The sequence below is a fragment of the Lolium perenne genome, chromosome 5, assembly GCF_019359855.2.
Source record: "Lolium perenne isolate Kyuss_39 chromosome 5, Kyuss_2.0, whole genome shotgun sequence".
NCBI lineage: Eukaryota > Viridiplantae > Streptophyta > Magnoliopsida > Poales > Poaceae > Lolium > Lolium perenne.
This window is the reverse complement of record NC_067248.2, coordinates 218,292,983-218,314,009: the sequence shown is the minus strand read 5'-3', so window position 1 is coordinate 218,314,009 and position 21,027 is coordinate 218,292,983. Positions and strand designations below refer to the sequence as shown.

Genomic DNA, 21,027 nt, shown 5'->3' with positions numbered 1-21,027 from the left:
TGCAATATTACCACCATCAACCACACGCTAGTCCTGGACAGCAAAGCACTTTTCTGGTGCCATTGCTACTGCTCATACGTATTCATACCACCTGTATTTCACTATCTCTTCGCCGAACTAGTGCACCTATTAGGTGTGTTGGGGACACAAGAGACTTCTTGCTTTGTGGTTGCAGGGTTGCTTGAGAGGGATATCTTTGTCCTCTTCCTCCCTGAGTTCGATAAACCTTGGGTGATCCACTTAAGGGAAACTTGCTGCTGTTCTACAAACCTCTGCTCTTGGAGGCCCAACACTGTCTACAAGAATAGAAGCGTGCGTAGACATCAATCTCCATCATCGTCGGCGCAGCGTCAAGGTCAATGGCGCCGTCTTCATGATTGTTCTCCCATGTAGCAACTATTACAACTTCTTTGAAATACTACTCAACATGAAATTTAAAGACAACCATAAGGCTCCTGCCGGTTGCCACAATACAATAATGATCATCTCATACATATTCATCATCATATTATGGCCATATCACATCACCAAACCCTGCAAAAACAAGTTAGACGTCTCTAATTTGGTTTGCATATTTTACGTGGTTTAGGGTTTTCGAGTAAGATCTAATCTACCTACGAACATGAACCACAACGGTGATACTAGTGTTGTCAATAGAAGAGTAAATTGAATCTTCACTATAGTAGGAGAGACAGACACCCGCAAAGCCACTTATGCAATACAAGTTGCATGTCGAGCGTGGAGCAAATCTCATGAATGCGGTCATGTAAAGTTAGCCCGAGCCGCTTCATCCCACTATGCCACAAAGATGCAAAGTACTCAAACTAAAGACAACAAAGCATCAACGCCCACAAAACAATTGTGTTCTACTCGTGCAACCATCTATGCATAGACACGGCTCTGATACCACTGTAGGGATTCGTAGCATAGAAAACAAAAAATTTCGTACCGCGAGAATGCAATCCAAGCCAAGATGCAATCTAGAAGACGGTAGCAACGAGGGGATGAACGAGACTAACCCTTGAAGATTTCCAAAGCCTACGAGAGGAGTCTCTCGTTGTTGCAGAAGATGATCACTTGCCGCTTTCAAAAGCACGTAGAAGATCTTGACGGTGCCACAATCGGGCAGCACCTCCGTACTCGGTCACACGTTCGGTGTTGATGAAGATGACGTCCTTCTCCCTGTTCCAGTGGGCAGCGGAAGTAGTATCTCCTCATTGAATCCCGGCAGCACGACGGCGTGGTGGCGGTGTCGATGGAGATCTCCGGCGGAGCTGCGCTAAGCGTTTGCGGGAGAGGTGGAGGAGGTGGGGCGGCTAGGGTTTGGGAGAGGGGGTGGCCGGCCACTATGGGGTGCGGCCAAGGCTATGGCTTGAGGTGGCCGGCCCCCTCCCCTTGTCCCTCATTATATAGGTGGAACCCCCAAGTGTTGGACTACAAGTCTTCGAATAAGACCCAAACCCAAAACCTTCCATGTGTAGGGAAACCTACCCAAGGTGGGATTCCCACTTGAGGTTGGACTCCCACCTTTCCATGAGGGGGGGTGGCTGGCCACCTTAGGTGGAGTCTGTAATATCCAAAAAAAAAAAATTTAATGTCTATGATAATAACCAGAAGCAAGATATTTAATTCTTTATTTGTTGCTTGAATTTTCGCATAATACTGATCTAAAAATAAAGTAAAAGAAAAGATAAAGTAACTGGCAAGTAACCTAAAAATATCTAGATCAGTAGATAATCCCTTAACTCAAAAATATCTAAGGCAGAGCCACTAGATAAGCATCCTCGCAGTAACCTAACCAGAGGTAACTTGACCATCGATTAATCCACCGCTTTCCTTCGTCGCTAACCAGGACACGTGTCTAGCTCTCCCCTATCTTCCCCAGCTATAAATAGCCTTTGTCCCCCCGCACAGTGCCTCACACCACAAACCACAGTAGAAATCGCCCTAGTTTTCTCGGAAGAGCTGGTACGATTTGGGAAGTGAGCAGGCAGGGGCAGGTATGGCAGCAGCTTGACCCTATTCTTCATTGCTGTTTTTGAGCATGCAAGCATCTGGCAGTGATTACTTTTCTAGCTGCTGTAGCTTCTCTCTCTCTCTCTCAGATCTGCATGTCCTTTCTATGGATTCGAGTGGGATTTTAGTTGTTCTTGATACAATCGGTTGAAATGGAGAGTATTACTCTTAGGAAGATGGATTGATTAGGTACTGGTGCTTCATATGTACACTAGATCCATGCCCTCAATACTAAATCTACTACTCCCTCCGTCCCAGTTCGCAAGGCAAAGTTTTCAAATATCTTGGCCCAAGGTGAATTTTCATTGGCCCAAGGAAATTAAAAAGAACTTTATTTTCTACCCTTTAATTGGTGGGATACGAAAGAGGAGTCTTTTGCATGCAATAATGAATCAGTTTTACTCCCACATTAAATACAAATGTGCCTAGGAGGTGAGACATTTTGGGACAAATATTTTTTGGAACTTTGCCTTGCGAACTGGGACGGAGGGAGTATTAGTACTCCCTGCTACTGATATTTCGTTCCATGGCATAGCACTAATTTTACTTGCTATTTTGCAATAACTAAGAATTACAACTAGTACTACTTCTTGCTGTTAAATGAGTACTATACTTGCTACTGCCGAATCAATGAATAAAACTAGTTGCTACTGAATTTGTACTACGCAGATGAGTAGATCAACTAGATTGCTTGCAATAATAACCAATACAGCTATCTAGTAGTACCCTGTGTTGTGCATGTGTACTGTATACTCTAATCAAATAATAATCTGCTTGCATGCATAGACTTGCATGGTCGATGGATGTGAAGAATACCTGCCAGACTAGTAATAGTACTAGCTACTCAAGTTCTATGTTCATACCCCACTCTTCTGCTACTAGTGCTATGCATGAAATAATGACTGATTATACAAACCTGTTTAGGTTGGAGCCAAGTAATCAAGGAGAAATCATTTGAAGGCAAGGCTGTGCATACCAGCTTCTTCTAAAATTAAATCGTATAGATATTTAATTGTGATGCTTTATCAGTATAAATGCTTAGACTTTATACATGTGATATGGTGCTGACTATGGATGAATGTTTGAGGTGAATTAATGTTGTTCATAATTTACGTGAGAGCGGTCGCCGTCGTAATCATGGTATGCATGGGATATCTAGCCCGAGACGGTCGATACCTGAAATAACGATACGCGGTCATGCCGGTATCAGTGTGAGATGGGTTTGCCTCACACAAGTAGGGGACTCGATGTCGTGATTCTCGGAGAGGGATATAGCCATTGGTGGAGGTTATGGCGGTTGTTAGTGTGTCTCTGCAGAGGTCACTATAATTAGGTTGGCGCTAACGGACTAGTTTTCATATATGTGTTTATACTCCTGTAGGTTACAGGAGACTTGTTTCCACCATCTAAATCAATCTGAATTTATTACTTGTTATATCTTTGTTAATATTTCATTTTTTTTCCTTGCTGAGTATGTTTAACATACTCACGGCCAGTCTCTTTTCTCTGGTATGCACAGAGGGTGAGCAACATGAATTTGACGGGGATGGAGCGGAAGCATAGTTATGTCTAGCACATAGGGAAGGAGTATTGGGATTAGGAGATTTACTCTGATCCTACATAAATATTGTTCAAATAAATGACAAGGATGCATCGTACATCTGTCCATGCATGCTCTAGTAGAAATGGCTAGCTTGCTAACTAGCCTGGTGCTATACTTGTAAGCTATATTGTACTACTATTACTACTACTAAGGAATAAATGGAACCTGGTTCTTCTTGTGCTCTTAAGTTCATGATACTTATGCCTTGTATGCTTATGAGGTATTTATCTCGTAAGGATACGGCGAGCTGTCGCACTTAGTCCCTTCGCTTAGTTGGGGCGTGACAGTTTTAGTGGTATCAGAGCCAAGGTTCCAGAAAAATTAACATAGTAATAATTCAATTAATCACACATTAGGGAGCACATAAAAAAATAGATAGCAAATTGGAATAGCCGGGGTATTATGGGTGGGTCGATCTAGCCCAACCACTATGGTGTGATGTGTGCTTGTTTTGTTTGCTTGTTTGCATTCGTTGCATCATAGACTAGGTAGTAGTATCCAGGGAAAAGGTGTAGCCATGCATGCTTGTTTGTTTTACTAATATTGAAGATGCATTGTCAAATCAGGCATGTCGTACGTTGAATTCCAGCCAAGCTTTTCCTGGAGCAGTTTGCAGCAATGCTCGGTCTGGGAGCACCGGTTGTCACTTGGAGGCCTGCTTCGGAGGGGACATTCATTGTAGGCGTCCAGGTCGACATGGAACCAACTGATACTGTTCCTTCCCTGTACTTTGAAGCTGCTGGAGCAACTATAGCTGAGGCTGAACAGGCTGCTTCACTGATGATTACCTATGCCTTAGCAACCGAACGTCAGGTGCAAATTAGAGACATCAATTACCCTGTGGTGGCGTACCAGCGCCAACAGCTGGACGATGCTGGCAAGAAGCTAGTGGAGACTAAGCACCTGTGTGTTGAGCTGATGGATGCTCTCCGCTCCAGTGAAAAAGAAGTAGCTTTTCTGGAGTGTCTTGTTCACATGTTTTATCGCCGCATTCGCTGCCTGAAGGACACTGTTGCTGCCCTGCGGCGTGGGGGCGGGGGTGGTGATGGAAGCTCCAATGGCAGCTCCTGAACAAGGGGTCTGTCAGCATCCTAGCAGTACCCAGTCATCTATAAAATAGTATGCTAACAATAAAGTCTTGCAGAGTGTGGGTTTGGGTGGTGCAGATGTCTAGGCTGCAAAGGCTGCAAGTGAAAGTTGAAGTAGGGTGGAGATGACACTGTCATCTTTCTTGGGGCTAGAGAAGGGCAATGACCTGTAGTAGTTTTATACTTCGCATGTTATGAATGAGCTTAAAATATCTACATCTGCTTTACATGTGATGTAAGAACTTATAATCTGGGATCTGAATACTATGAAACTACTAGCTATATTATGTTCCTTGTGCAACTTTACTTTTCCAAGAATTTGTTTGTATGGTGTTATCATTGGCTCCACTCAGCTCGTAGCTAGTTCTGGTAGTTTTGAAATCTCTCATGAATATTCATGTGTATGTATGTGTTCAAAGATTCATTTTGCTTTTGCAAATTCTAGAGACTTAATTTGGGCTCGTAGCTGGTACACGAATCAATCAGCCTCTCTCTCTCATCTAGTGACCAGGCTAGCAAGTTGTGAAAAAAAAAATGGCATACATGCATGTGTCCTGTCGATGCATGTGGTCTATGGATGCATGACCTGGTCTAAAATGTCTTCTCCTAGCTAGACTAACTATTTGCTTAGCCATACACTACCATAGACTGGTTGCTTACATGTACACTACGCATGCAGTGTGTGAATCTATCCAAGAAATTACTACTTCTTTCTGATGTGACTACTCTTGCTCAGACATAGATGGCTGATCACAACAATGGCACGAGCCATGAGACGGGCAACTCCAGCGATAACAATGCCAGATTAATGATGCATGAGTTGGGAGACCAGAGTGCGTTAGCTAATCTGCTTGCCAACATACTGGGCAAACAGCAGGAAACTCAAGAACGCCAAATGGATATCCTGGAGCGTGTCATGAAGAGTGATAGTCACCGCAATGGACTTGCGGAATTTCAAAAGCTTAAGCCACCATCATTTTCTGGAACAACAAATCCACTTGAAGCTGAAGACTGGATAACTGCCATGGAAAAAGCATTTGACGCTATGGAATGTACCAATAAAGAGAAGGTTGTATACGCGGTCTATATGCTACAGTCAAGTGCTTTTGAATGGTGGGATGCACACAAAAAGTCCTACCCGGAAGGTGCTGAAATATCATGGGAATTATTCAAGGGAGAATTTTACAAGAAATATTTCCCGGAAAGTGTAAAGCGCATGAAGGAAAGAGAATTCCTTGAGCTAAAACAAGGAAATAAATCCGTGACCGAATATGAAATTGAATTCTCTAGACTTGCAAGATTTGCTCCTGAGTTTGTCCAAACTGATGGCTCTAAGGCGCGACGCTTTGAAAGTGGATTACGTCAACCGCTTAGATGGCGTGTGGAAGCCTTTGAACTAAGCACTTTCCGAGATGTAGTGAGTAAAGCACAACTTCTGGAAAAAGGATATCAAGAAGAAAGAGCCGATGGGGACCACCCATCAAAGAAGTTTAAGTTCAATAATAATCAACAGAATAACGAAAGGTTCAGATCAAGTGGCCGCCCCGAACGAACTGCAGGAAATTCACGGGGAAGTTTGGGAAGGAGATGTCCAATATGTAAGGGAAACCATACTCCAAATATTTGTCCTGATCGTTGGGGAAAATGTTATACATGCGGGAAACCAGGCCACACTAGGCATGAGTGTCCAAATAGACACAATTTTATGCTTTCCGCTCAACCGAGGCCTATGGCGTTGCCTCAGCCACCTCAACAACTGTATTTGACTGGCCCTTCCTCGACAACCAATCATGGATCAAATCAGTATGCGAAGGCCACCGCTTCTAATCAACCATCAGGACCTCATCCAAATAATAGGGAGAAGCCTCGAGGAGGGAACCGAGCTAGAGTATTTAATCTAACTCAGAGGAGTGCAGAGGAATCAAACAACGTGGTGACAGGTAAATTTCCGATATATTCTCATACGGGCTTAATTTTGTTTGATTCTGGTGCTACACATTCATTTATTTCCGCAAGATTCAGGACTGAGCATAAGATTCCTAGCAGTCTGTTAAAAGAAATTATTTACGTTGAGACACCCATAGAGAGCCAAAGTGCGAAATTAATTTGCAACTCATGTCCCATTGAGATTGGTGGGTGGAAATTCATGGCCGATCTTATCGTATTAGAAATACAAGAGTTTGACGTAATACTTGGAATGGACTGGTTACACCAGAATAAAGCCACCATTGATTGCCATGAAAAATCGGTTAAACTTAGACCGTTCGGCCAAACAGAAATTGTACACCATAGCAATAGAAGAAAATTATTCAGAACATTCATGGCGATGTTGGAAAGTAAGGAAATAAAGTTAGATGAGATTCCTGTGGTAAATGAATTTCCCGATGTCTTTCCAAAAGATTTACCTGGATTACCACCGGACCGGGAAATTGAGTTCGCGATCGTACTGATTCCTGGTACAAAGCCAATCCATAAGGCACCCTATAGGATGGCGCCCATGGAGCTAAAAGAGTTAAAAGTGCAATTAAAAGAATTAGAGGAAAAAGGATTTATTCGTCCAAGTGTTTCACCATGGGGAGCTCCAGTTTTATTTGTGAAAAAGAAGGATGGAAGTTTAAGGTTGTGCGTTGACTATCGGGAGCTAAATAAAGTGACCATTAGGAATAAATATCCTCTTCCCCGGATAGATGACCTGTTTGACCAACTACAAGGATCCAAAGTTTTCTCAAAGATTGATTTGCAATCTGGTTATCATCAGCTAAAAATAAATCCAAGTGATGTTCCTAAAACCGCCTTTCGCACTCGGTACGGACATTACGAGTATTTAGTGATGCCATTTGGATTGACTAATGCACCTGCAGCATTTATGGATTTGATGAATCGGATATTCAAGCCTTATTTGGATCAATTTGTAGTTGTTTTTATTGATGATGTCCTTATGTACTCAAAGACAGAAGAAGATCATTCTAATCATCTCAGGATTGTGTTACAAACACTAAGAGAACATCAGTTATATGCCAAGTTAAAGAAATGTGATTTCTGGATGAACCGAGTACCTTTTCTTGGCCATATAATTTCAGGCGAGGGTATATCAGTGGACCCCGCCAAGGTGCAAGCCGTATCCGAATGGCAACGACCCTCTAATGCCACGGATATTCGAAGTTTTCTTGGAATGGCTGGGTATTACCGCAGATTCATAATGAACTTTGCTAAGATTGCTACGCCTTTAACTCATTTAACAAAGAAAGGAGTTAAATTTGAGTGGACAGATAAATGTGAAGAAAGTTTCCAGGAATTAAAGAACCGCCTAATTTCAGCCCCAGTTCTCGCCTTACCAATTGGTGGGGAGGATTTCACAATTTATTGTGATGCTTCAAAGTTTGGACTTGGGTGCGTCCTTATGCAAAGAGGAAAAGTCATTGCATATGCTTCTCGCCAATTGAAACCGCATGAACAAAATTATCCAACTCACGACATGGAGCTAGCAGCGGTAATTTTTGCACTAAAAATATGGAGGCATTACCTTTATGGGGAGCATTGTGAAATATTTACTGATCACAAGAGTTTGAAATATATTTTTACCCAAAAGGAATTGAATATGAGGCAAAGAAGGTGGTTAGAATTATTGAAAGACTATGACCTTAATATTAATTACCATCCGGGAAAGGCAAATATTGTGGCAGATGCTTTGAGTCGAAAAGCCTATTGCAATATGTCTATCCTAGCTACTCAAGAACCCCATCTGCTGCGAGAGCTAGAAAAGTTGAGAATAGGGCTAAAGATACATGCACCCAGAGGCATGCTAGCTACTCTCCAAGTCACATCAACCCTAGAGAAACGAATCATGGAAAAGCAGATGGCTGACCAGGACCTGGTACGACTAAAGGAAAGTATTAGTGAAGGAGGACAATCTGAGTTTAATATTGATTCTAGCGGGGCTATACGTTTTAGAGATAGAATGTGTGTGCCTAATGATCCAGAACTAAAAAGGCATATTTTGGAAGAAGCACACTCTTCTCTATACACCATGCACCCAGGCAGTACTAAAATGTATCAGGATATTAAAAGACATTTTGGTGGAATAATATGAAAAGAGAAATAGCAAAATTTGTCATGGAATGTGACACATGTCAGCGCGTAAAAGCAGAGCACCAAAGACCAGCTGGACTCCTAAAACCTTTGTCTATACCTCTTTGGAAGTGGGAAGAAATTAGTATGGACTTTATTGTGGGACTACCAAAGACACCATCTGGTCATGATAGTATATGGGTGATAGTGGACCGACTAACAAAATCTGCACATTTCATACCAGTGAAGATTACCTTTTCTCTAGAGAAATTGGCCAAATTATACATCAAGGAAATAGTATCCCTGCATGGTGTTCCATTGCGCATCACGTCAGATAGAGACCCTCGCTTTGTCTCAAAATTTTGGAAAAGTCTGCACAGAGCTTTAGGAACCAAACTGGATTTTAGCACAGCATATCATCCGCAAAGCGATGGACAAACAGAGCGGGTAAATCAAATTTTAGAAGATATGCTCAGAGCATGTGTTCTAGAATTTAAAGGAGCATGGGATGAGTATATGCCTTTAGCTGAATTCGCATATAATAATAGCTATCAGTCAAGTATTCAAATGGCTCCTTATGAGGCTTTATATGGAAGAAGGTGTCGCGCACCAATTTGTTGGGATGATGTTGGCGAAAGGAAAGTTCTAGGACCCGATCTAATCCAGGAGACCGAGGAGAAGGTGAAACTTATACGTGAGCGATTCCGAATTGCACAAAGTAGACAGAAAAGCTATGCGGACGGCAAAAGAAGGAACCTTCATTTTGAAGAAGGAGAACTAGTGTACTTAAAAGTATCTCCAATGAAAGGGGTCAAACGATTTGGACAAGGAAAGAAATTAAGCCCAAGGTATATTGGACCTTTTCATGTTACTAAACAAGTCGGGGAAGTCGCGTACCAGCTAGAACTACCAGAATCTCTAGCAGGAGTACATAATGTGTTTCATGTTTCATTACTCCGGAAATGCCTAAAACCACCACATCAACAAGTGCAGATGGAACTATCGGAGCTCCAAAAAGATCTGTCATATGAAGAATATCCTGTTCGTATACTAGATATTAAAGACCGCGAGACAAGACGCAAAAATATACAATTTGTCAAAGTGCAATGGAGTAATCACAGCGAGGATGAAGCCACCTGGGAAAGGGAGGATGACTTAAAGAAAGACTGCCCATACCTCTTCGACATATAATGGTAAGAAAATTTCGAGGACGAAATTTTTATAAGGAGGGTAGGATGTAATATCCAATTTTTTTTTTAATGTCTATGATAATAACCAGAAGCAAGATATTTAATTCTTTATTTGTTGCTTGAATTTTCGCATAATACTGATCTAAAAATAAAGTAAAAGAAAAGATAAAGTAACTGGCAAGTAACCTAAAAATATCTAGATCAGTAGATAATCCCTTAACTCATAAATATCTAAGGCAGAGCCACTGGATAAGCATCCTCGCAGTAACCTAACCAGAGGTAACTTGACCATCGATTAATCCACCGCTTTCCTTCGTCGCTAACCTGGACACGTGTCTAGCTCTCCCCTATCTTCCCCAGCTATAAATAGCCTTTGTCCCCCCCCCCCCCCCCCCCGCACAGTGCCTCACACCACAAACCACAGTAGAAATCGCCCTAGTTTTCTCGGAAGAGCTGGTACGATTTGGGAAGTGAGCAGGCAGGGGGCAGGTATGGCAGCAGCTTGACCCTATTCTTCATTGCTGTTTTTGAGCATGCAAGTATCTGGCAGTGATTACTTTTCTAGCTGCTGTAGCTTCTCTCTCTCTCTCAGATCTGCATGTCCTTTCTATGGATTCGAGTGGGATTTTAGTTATTCTTGATACAATCGGTTGAAATGGAGAGTATTACTCTTAGGAAGATGGATTGATTAGGTACTGGTGCTTCATATGTACACTAGATCCATGCCCTCAATACTAAATCTACTATTAGTACTCCCTGCTACTGATATTTCGTTCCATGGCATAGCACTAATTTTACTTGCTATTTTGCAATAACTAAGAATTACAACTAGTACTACTTCTTGCTGTTAAATGAGTACTATACTTGCTACTGCCGAATCAATGAATAAAACTAGTTGCTACTGAATTTGTACTACGCAGATGAGTAGATCAACTAGATTGCTTGCAATAATAACCAATACAGCTATCTAGTAGTACCCTGTGTTGTGCATGTGTACTGTATACTCTAATCAAATAATAATCTGCTTGCATGCATAGACTTGCATGGTTCGATGGATGTGAAGAATAGCTGCCAGACTAGTAATAGTACTAGCTACTCAAGTTCTATGTTCATACCCCACTCTTCTGCTACTAGTACTATGCATGAAATAATGACTGATTATACAAACCTGTTTAGGTTGGAGCCAAGTAATCAAGGAGAAATCATTTGAAGGCAAGGCTGTGCATACCAGCTTCTTCTAAAATTAAATCGTATCGATATTTAATTGTGATGCTTTATCAGTATAAATGCTTAGACTTTATACATGTGATATGGTGCTGACTATGGATGAATGTTTGAGGTGAATTAATGTTGTTCATAATTTACGTGAGAGCGGTCGCCGTCGTAATCATGGTATGCATGGGATATTGTTGACTGTCAAAACCCACCGGCGGGCAGCGACGGTCAACACGGTAGAGCCGGAAACAACCTAGAGCTGCGGCTGGCTGAGGTCCCTCCGAGCGATGGCCCGCAAAGCCTTCTGGTCACACGTCCGATGCTGATTGCAAGGGCGTGCCACCTGACCTATGCCTGGTCAGGAAGGTGATGGAGATGCCTCGCTTAATTTCCTGCATGGCATACACGTAAACATTAAATACGAGCCTCGATCGGCTCTCAGGTTATCCTGTGAATCGGCTCAAGGAGCCGATCCACCCATGATTCGTACGGGGTGCACGAATATATGGTGGTCCTGCTTGATCAAGATAAAGCTAATGAGATCTACGACGATTTAGGGTTTTCACCGCATAATCGGATCATCCTACTCACGGTTGGGCCTCGCGGCCACGCACGGTGATCGTAAGCCGATCCTAAACAAGGCCTAAAAACCAACACGAGGTTGATCCCCGGAACATCCTGTTTAGGGCTAGCGAACGACACCCTACGTGCCGCTGGATCCTCCACCCCTTTGTAAGGCCTAACTATTGCAGATATTAAACTAATCCTTGTAGAACAAGGAGCAACCGTAACGGATCAGATCTACTAAATAATGATCAAGCGGGGTGCCGCCCCTACATCTAAGATAGGTGTAAGGGCGGCTAGATATGCAAGGGTTGCACTACGCTAGCATGTTACGCGAAGAACTATGCTAACCCTAACACATCTATGATAACTACGTTGCTCGCCATCAAAAAGGCTTCAGTACGAGCAACGCATGAACAACGTGGAGCTTGTGCTGCCTAGATCGCAAGATGCGATCTAGGCAGCATGTTGCTTACCTGTAGAAACCCTCGAGACGAAGGAGTTGGCGATGCGCCGAGATTGATTTGTTTGGTTGAACGTTGGTTGTTGTTTATTCCATAAACCCTAGATACATATTTATAGTCCAGGGGACTTTCTAATTTAGGCGTGCACCTACCGTGCACGGGTAAAACTCTATCTTCTAATTTAAGATGCGATCTACTAACTAAAGATACACGGGCAATCCAGCCCAACTTTGCATACAAGGCCGATTCACGTAATTCTTCTATGTATATTTCTTTAAGTCCATCTTGATCGCGGCCCACCTCTGACTCGGTCAAATTCTGGTGATAACACATGCCCCCCTGGTTTTGGAATTGGTAATTCCAAAATCACTCCATTTTTTCCCGTCGGGTCATGTCATGGCAGAGCAGAACCGTTGCAGCATTCTTCATCATGATGCCTGTCTTCTCAACTATTCCGCGTGATTTGACCGTTGTCTTTGGGCACCGCCTCCTCGGAAACTGCTGTGGCATTGAATTTTTATCATAGCTCCTTTATTTAACCGCTCTGAGCAGTTTGCCACTTCATCATCTTGCTCTGCTCTGGCCATCGGCACCCAAAAAACCCCCAATCTCCCATAGCCATGTCTTCCTCCTCCTCCTCTTCCTCGTCGGTCTTTTCTGACTCCTCTTCCTCCCGCGAGCCGACGCCGGAGTGGGGCTCGTTGGCGGCGCACGATATTCTCGCCCCGACGACGTGGGACAAAGAGGAACACGATTCCTCCATCTGGTCTGAGGATGACAAATCCCTGACCGACAGAGAGGACGACCTTCAATTCCTCGTCGAAGGGGAAGAAGAGGCGGAGAGCGAGGACGACCGCTTCTCCTGGGACGATTTCACCTCTTCCGAGGAAGAGGCGGAGGAGGAGGAGGACGACGACGACTCCCTTGAAGGTTACCCACCAGCGAAGCGCCTCCGCACCTGGTGGGATGACGACAGCGAGGACGACGATGAGGAAGACGAAGCCCCCGTAGAAGGCTACGGAAGCTCCGATGAGGAGCCTCTCAGCAGCTGCGCCGGAGGCAGCGACGACGAGGGCAGCAACGGCCCCTAGATTAGGGATCAGTAGTAGTAGTCGGCTTTTGCCCTCTTCTCCCTTGAGCAATCGGCTCTTTCTTTGTAAGGAATCCCCCTATTAATGAAGAAAAACCCCTCAATTAATTTCGCTTCCTCGTCAACCTTGCCGATCGTTGAATGGGGCTGCCGTACAGGGAGCCGATAGCAGAACATCGGCTCATATTGCGATCCGAGGCCAAGCTGTTGCCTAAACACGCAGTCCAACAGGCCTAATTCTCGTCCAAACCATCAGAATGAACTCCTCAGCAACCCCTAAGAGATTTCTGGTCTGAACCGATTCTGTTAATTTGCTAGTTTGGGCTTATTCCTCTAGAGTCGATATCAGCGTATCGGCTTTGTTATTCTGAAGTCGATGCCCGTGCATCGGCTGTATTTGTATACTGTTATCTCCATACGTCTTCTCAAGTCGATGCCCGCGCATCGGCTGTGATTTTTTTGTTTTTTACTGGCCGATTTTAAATCGGCCCTCACAACTTACTGCCCGTCATCCCACATGCTTGGGAAATATTTCTTGAGGTGTTGACCATTGACAGCTACTGGGAACTTTTTGCCGTCCAACTCTTCCAACATGTATGCATTACCCTTCAAGGCCTGGACAACTTTGTACGGACCATGCCAATTAGGAGACCATTTGCCATATGCCTTGTCCCTGGTTCCTAACGGCAACACAGCTTCCCATACTAGATCACCAACTTGGAACTCCTTTGGTCTAACCTTTTTATTGTAGGCACGAGCCACCCTGGCTTTGTTCTCCTTAATCTTCTCCAACGACCAAAGCCTAAGCTCTGTAGCGACCTCAATAGTGTCACTCATCAAGGCTGCATATTCTTCAGCTGTCAGATCATTCTGAAACGTGACACGTCTTGATCCAGCCGTAATTTCCCAAGGCAATACGGCTTCCTGTCCATAGACAAGCTGGTACGGCGAAGTCTTTATAGCTCCATGGCATGACATGCGGTAGGCCCATAATGCTTCTGACAACTTCTCATGCCAATCCCTAGGGTTCTCGTCAATTTTCCTCTTGATCAGCTTGATCAGACTCTGATTGGACGCCTCAGCCTGCCCATTAGCTTGAGCGTAGTACGGGGATGATCGGATCAGTTTAATCCCCATGTCATCGCAGAACTTCCTGAATTCTTTAGAAATAAAGACCGAACCTCCATCGGTCGTGATAGTTTGGGGAATCCCGAACCTATGAATGACGTGTTCTTTCACAAACTTGATCACATCTTCTGATTTCACCTTTTTCATAGGGACGGCTTCCACCCACTTGGTGAAGTAATCTGTGATAACCAAAATCCATTCATGTTTTTTGCTCGACGCCGGATGGATTTTGCCGATCATATCCATGCCCCACCCCCGAAACGGCCAAGGCTTGATGATGGGGTTCATCGCTGATGCTGGTACCATCTGAATCTTCCCGAACATCTGACACGCTTGGCACCCCTTGTAATAATTGAAGCAATCTTCAAGCATGGTGGGCCAATAAAACCCTGATCGCCTGATTAACCACTTCATCTTATGAGCCGATTGATGAGTTCCACAGGCGCCTTCATGCACCTCATGTAAGAGCCGATTAGACTCGGTTGGCCCCAGGCACTTAAGTAGTAACCCTTCCAACGTCCTGTAGAACATATCGTCTCCTATGAGGACATACTTCATGGCTTTGTACCTTATCCGTTTAGGTGCCCCCCGAGCCGAATCTTTTAAATAATTGAAGATTTCGGCTCTCCAATCATCCTGTTCCAGGAATTGTACCTGAACCTCTGATCCGTCAGATATATCTATATAGCCTGAAGCCATTTGTGCGAGATTGTTGGCCTCGGTATTTTGGGATCTTGGGACCCAATTAAAGTTGATGTACCGAAACTGTGTCATCAACTCACGGCATTCCACCCAATATGGGAAAAGCGATTCACTTTCGCACTTATATTCATCCGTGAGCTGGTTAATCACCAACTTTGAGTCTCCAAAAAGCTCTACTGCTTCAGCTCCGGCTTCCAGTAGCAACTCCATTCCCTTACGTATTGCCTCATATTCTGCTACGTTGTTGGTGCAAGGGGTAGATAATCTGATGGAGAAGGAGTATTCTGCCCCCCGAGGCGACACGAGCAGAATGCCGATGCCACAACCATCGTCACAAACCGATCCATCGAAGAACATAGCCCATGCACGTATAGATAGTGCTGCTATATTGGTACTGATCCGTTCAGCGATAAGATCGGCCAACGCTTGTCCCTTGATCGCTTTCGCTAGCTGATACCGGAGATCGAATTCTGACAACGCAAACATCCACTTACCAAGTCGGCCTTTCAAAACAGGGGCCGACAACATGTGCTTGACAACATCTGACTTGCATATGACGATGATCTCTGCCGTCAAAAGGATGTGATGAAGCTTGGTGCAGGTAAAGAACAGGCAGAGGCAAAGTTTCTCGACCTCAGGATATCTTGTCTCCGCGTCCAGCATCCTCCTGTTGAGGTAGAAAACGACCTTCTCAACGCCATCGTAGAGTTGCACCACTACCGAAGCGATGGACGTGTCAGCTACTGACAAGTAGATGTAGAACGGCCTATCTTGCTGGGGCGGAACTAGCACAGGCGGCGTCGTTAGATACCACTTAATCTCATCAAACGCCTGTTGCTGTTCTGCCCCCCAGTGGAACTCGTCGTCAGATTTAGTTTTTACCAGCGCCATGAACGGCTCGATTCGCCCTGACATATTAGAAATGAATCGTCGGACGAAATTGATTTTGCCGATGAGACGTTGGAGCTCCTTCTTCGTGGTTGGCGGCTGCATGGTACGCACCGCCTCCTGACTTTTCAGGCCGATCTCAATTCCCCGTTCGTGAACCAGAAAACCTAGGAATTGACCAGCCGTCACGCCAAAAGCACACTTCTTCGGATTCATTCTCAGTCCGAATTTCCGAGTTCGGTCTAGGACGCGCCGTAAATCATCCAAGTGTCCCTCCATGGATACAGATTTGACTACCACGTCGTCGATATAGATCTCCACCAACTTTCCGATCAGATCATGAAATATATAATTCATGGCTCGTTGGTACGTTGCACCAGCATTCTTTAACCCAAAGGTCATGACCACATATTCAAACAAGCCTACTGCCCCTGGCACTCTGAATGCGGTCTTGTGTATATCTTCCGGAGCCATGAAGATCTGGTTATAGCCGGCGTTGCCATCCATGAAGCTCAACACCTTGTGGCCAGCAGCGGCGTTTATCAACGTTTCTGCCACAGGCATCGGATACTCGTCCTTTGGAGTGGCTCTATTGAGATCCCGGAAATCGATGGCCACACGCCATCGGCCGTCCTTCTTCTCTACAGGAACGATACTGGAGATCCACTCAGCATACCTGCATGGCCTGATGAACCCGGCGGCCAACATTTTCTCGATCTCTTTCTTGACTTCTTCCAGAATTTCGGCCCTCATCTGACGGGCTCGTTGTTGGAACGGCCGAAATCCTTTCTTAAGGGGGAGCCGATGTTCAATGATGCTCCTGTCCAACCCAGGCATCTCCGTGTAATCCCATGCAAAGCAATCTGGGTATTCTTTTAACAGAGCTATCATCTGTCCCCTGAGCTGTGGATCTAGCTTCTTGCTGACGAAAGTTGGTCGCGGCTTATCCCCAGGACCAATGTCGACTTCCTCTAGCTCGTCAGCCGATGTAAACCCATACCCTAGCTTTCCGTCCCCTGTGAGGTCGACGCCATATACTGGGAGAGCAGGTGGTATGGATGATACAGGCCGATCGCTAGAATCGGCTTCCATCTTGATCATCACCAGGATCTTTCGGCAGTGTCGGAGCCGATCACGTGGAGCAGCTTCTTCCTTACCTTCGCTGCGAGAGCAGTTGCCCTCGCCTCTACCCTCATCAGGGGGGTGCCCCAGTTCTATCATGTTGATGTTGAACGAGTATCTTGGCTGGCACCTCCCAGGGTAAGTGTCGTTAACCCTGTCAACGGCGCATGACGGTGAATTAGGCACTTCTGGTGCCGCCAATGTGAATGACGACGGTGGACGGGACTGAAGTGGCACTTTTCCTTGGTAGGTCCCGAGAGCTGGTTCTGGTAGAGAGTGCTGATGCTTCATGACCTCCTTGATCATCCGAACGGCGACATGCTCCAAGGTATTCACCAGGCTCTCAGAATGGTGATGCAACGAGTGAGTCACCATGACGCTAATCTCCTGGCGCACGGCCCTGGTTCGTTCTTCTGACGGGACGGATAGGTCCACTCCATCGAGCGCGCCCTCCGGTGAAAACCCCTTCCACCTGATGCCATGTGAACGGGTTCTGTGATATGAGCCGATGAGGTCGGCTTCGAGGATGACTTTGATCTCGTCATACTTCTTTTTGAGTTCGTCGGTCAGATCCTCGTATGTGACTGGCGTGCCGTCCGCCATCTCAGATGTAGATGGCGATGTGGTTGATGTAGAAGCTTGTCCCACCGGGCGTGCCAGAATGTGTTGACTGTCAAAACCCACCGGCGGGCAGCGATGGTCAACACGGTAGAGCCGGGAACAACCTAGAGCTGCGGCTGGCTGAGGTCCCTCCGAGCGACGGCCCGCAAAGCCTTCTGGTCACACGTCCGATGCTGATTGCAAGGGCGTGCCACCTGACCTATGCCTGGTCAGGAAGGTGATGGAGATGCCTCGCTTAATTTCCTGCATGGCATACACGTAAACATTAAATACGAGCCTCGATCGGCTCTCAGGTTATCCTGTGAATCGGCTCAAGGAGCCGATCCACCCATGATTCGTACGGGGTGCACGAATATATGGTGGTCCTGCTTGATCAAGATAAAGCTAATGAGATCTACGACGATTTAGGGTTTTCACCGCATAATCGGATCATCCTACTCACGGTTGGGCCTCGCGGCCACGCACGGTGATCGTAAGCCGATCCTAAACAAGGCCTAAAAACCAACACGAGGTTGATCCCCGGAACATCCTGTTTAGGGCTAGCGAACGACACCCTACGTGCCGCTGGATCCTCCACCCCTTTGTAAGGCCTAACTATTGCAGATATTAAACTAATCCTTGTAGAACAAGGAGCAACCGTAACGGATCAGATCTACTAAATAATGATCAAGCGGGGTGCCGCCCCTACACCTAAGATAGGTGTAAGGGCGGCTAGATATGCAAGGGTTGCACTACGCTAGCATGTTACGCGAAGAACTATGCTAACCCTAACACATCTATGATAACTACGTTGCTCGCCATCAAAAAGGCTTCAGTACGAGCAACGCATGAACAACGTGGAGCTTGTGCTGCCTAGATCGCAAGATGCGATCTAGGCAGCATGTTGCTTACCTGTAGAAACCCTCGAGACGAAGGAGTTGGCGATGCGCCGAGATTGATTTGTTTGGTTGAACGTTGGTTGTTGTTTACCCTAGATACATATTTATAGTCCAGGGGACTTTCTAATTTAGGCGTGCACCTAACCGTGCACGGGTAAAACTCTATCTTCTAATTTAAGATGTGATCTACTAACTAAAGATACACGGGCAATCCAGCCCAACTTTGCATACAAGGCCGATTCACGTAATTCTTCTATGTATATTTCTTTAAGTCCATCTTGATCGCGGCCCACCTCTGACTCGGTCAAATTCTGGTGATAACAGATATCTAGCCCGAGACGGTCGATACCTGAAATAACGATACGCGGTCATGCCGGTATCAGTGTGAGATGGGTTTGCCTCACACAAGTAGGGGACTCGATGTCGTGATTCTCGGAGAGGGATATAGCCATTGGTGGAGGTTACGGCGGTTGTTAGTGTGTCTCTGCAGAGGTCACTATAATTAGGTTGGCGCTAACGGACTAGTTTTCATATATGTGTTTATACTCCTGTAGGTTACAGGAGACTTGTTTCCACCATCTAAATCAATCTGAATTTATTACTTGTTATATCTTTGTTAATATTTCATTTTTTTTCCCTTGCTGAGTATGTTTAACATACTCACGGCCAGTCTCTTTTCTCTGGTATGCGCAGAGGGTGAGCAACATGAATTTGACGGGGATGGAACGGAAGCATAGTTATGTCTAGCACATAGGGAAGGAGTATTGGGATTAGGAGATTTACTCTGATCCTACATAAATATTGTTCAAATAAATGACAAGGATGCATCGTACATCTGTCCATGCATGCTCTAGTAGAAATGGCTAGCTTGCTAACTAGCCTGGTGCTATACTTGTAAGCTATATTGTACTACTCCCTCCATCCCATGAAACTTGTCTCAACTTTGTCTAAATTTGGATGCACCTAGACACTATTTAGCATCTAGATACATCTAAATTTTGACAAAGTTGAGACAAGTTTCATAGGACGGAGGGAGTACTATTACTACTACTAAGGAATAAATGGAACCTGGTTCTTCTTGTGCTCTTAAGTTCATGATACTTATGCCTTGTATGCTTATGAGGTATTTATCTCGTAAGGATACGGCGAGCTGTCGCACTTAGTCCCTTCGCTTAGTTGGGGCGTGACAGAGTCCACCTGGGACTCCACCCCCTAGGGTTGTCCGGCCATGCTAGGTGGAGTCCCTCCGGGACTCCGCTTTCCATAGTGATTTCTTCCGGACTTCTAGAACCTTCCATAAATGCACCGGATCATTTCCAAACTTGGAATATAACTTCCTATATATGAATCTTATTCTCCGTACCATTCCGGAACTCCTCGTGATGTCCTGGATCACATCCGAGACTCCGAACAAAACTTCGAACTCCATTCCATATTCAATATCTACTAATACAACATCAAACCTTAAGTGTGTCACCCTACGGTTCGCGAACTATGTAGACATGGTTGAGACCTCTCTCCGACCAATAACCAATAGCGGGATCTGGAGATCCATAATGGCTCCCACATATTCAACGATGACTTAGTGATCGAATGAACCATTCACATACGATACCGATTCCCTTTGTCACGCGATATTTTACTTGTCCGAGGTTTGATCATCGGTATCTCTATACCTTGTTCAACCTCGTCTCCTGACAAGTACCCTTTACTCGTACCGTGGTATGTGGTCTCTTATGAACCATTCATATGCTTGCAAGCTAATATAGAAGACATTCCACCGAGAGGGCCCAGAGTATATCTATCCGTCATCGGGATGGACAAATCCCACTGTTGATCCATATGCCTCAACTCATAGTTTCCGGATACTTAATCCCACCTTTATAACCACCCATTTACGCAGTGGCGTTTGATGTAATCAAAGTACCTTTCCGGTATAAGTGATTTACATGATCTCATGGTCGAAAGGACTAGGTAACTATGTATCGAAAGCTTATAGCAAATAACTTAATGACGTGATCTTATGCTACGCTTAATTGGGTGTGTCCATTACATCATTCATATAATGACATAACCTTGTTATAATAACATCCAATGTTCATGATCATGAAACTATGATCATCTATTAATCAACAAGCTAGTTATACAAGAGGCTTACTAGGGACTCATTGTTGTTTACATAACACACATGTATCAATGTTTCGGTTAATACAATTATAGCATGGTATATAAACATTTATCATAAACACAAAGATATATAATAACCACTTTTATTATTGCCTCTTGGGCATATCTCCAACAGCCTCCACCGCCGCCACAGCCGCAGCCTCCTCAACCTCGAGCATCGGCGGCTCGTTCGGCGTACGCTCCCCCGGATGGCTACTGGCCGT

General features: G+C 44.9%; 2 long non-coding RNA genes across 4 annotated transcripts; both read left to right on the top strand.

The window, feature by feature from the left end:
* Positions 1-1,893: 1,893 nt before the first annotated feature.
* On the top strand, positions 1,894-3,806 carry LOC127301952 (uncharacterized). 2 transcript variants are annotated; one of them, XR_011746077.1, is made up of 3 exons: positions 1,898-2,000; positions 2,941-2,976; positions 3,536-3,806. It is a non-coding gene; the product is annotated as an uncharacterized lncRNA (long non-coding RNA). The 2 variants fall into 2 exon arrangements; XR_007852533.2 differs by lacking the exon at positions 2,941-2,976 and having other exon boundaries at positions 1,894-2,000.
* A 6,560-nt stretch (positions 3,807-10,366) lies between these two features.
* LOC127301953 (uncharacterized) lies at positions 10,367-19,718 on the top strand. 2 transcript variants are annotated; one of them, XR_011746076.1, is made up of 3 exons: positions 10,367-10,454; positions 11,142-11,177; positions 19,331-19,718. It is a non-coding gene; the product is annotated as an uncharacterized lncRNA (long non-coding RNA). The 2 variants fall into 2 exon arrangements; XR_007852535.2 differs by lacking the exon at positions 11,142-11,177 and having other exon boundaries at positions 10,377-10,454.
* The last annotated feature ends 1,309 nt before the right edge of the window (positions 19,719-21,027 follow it).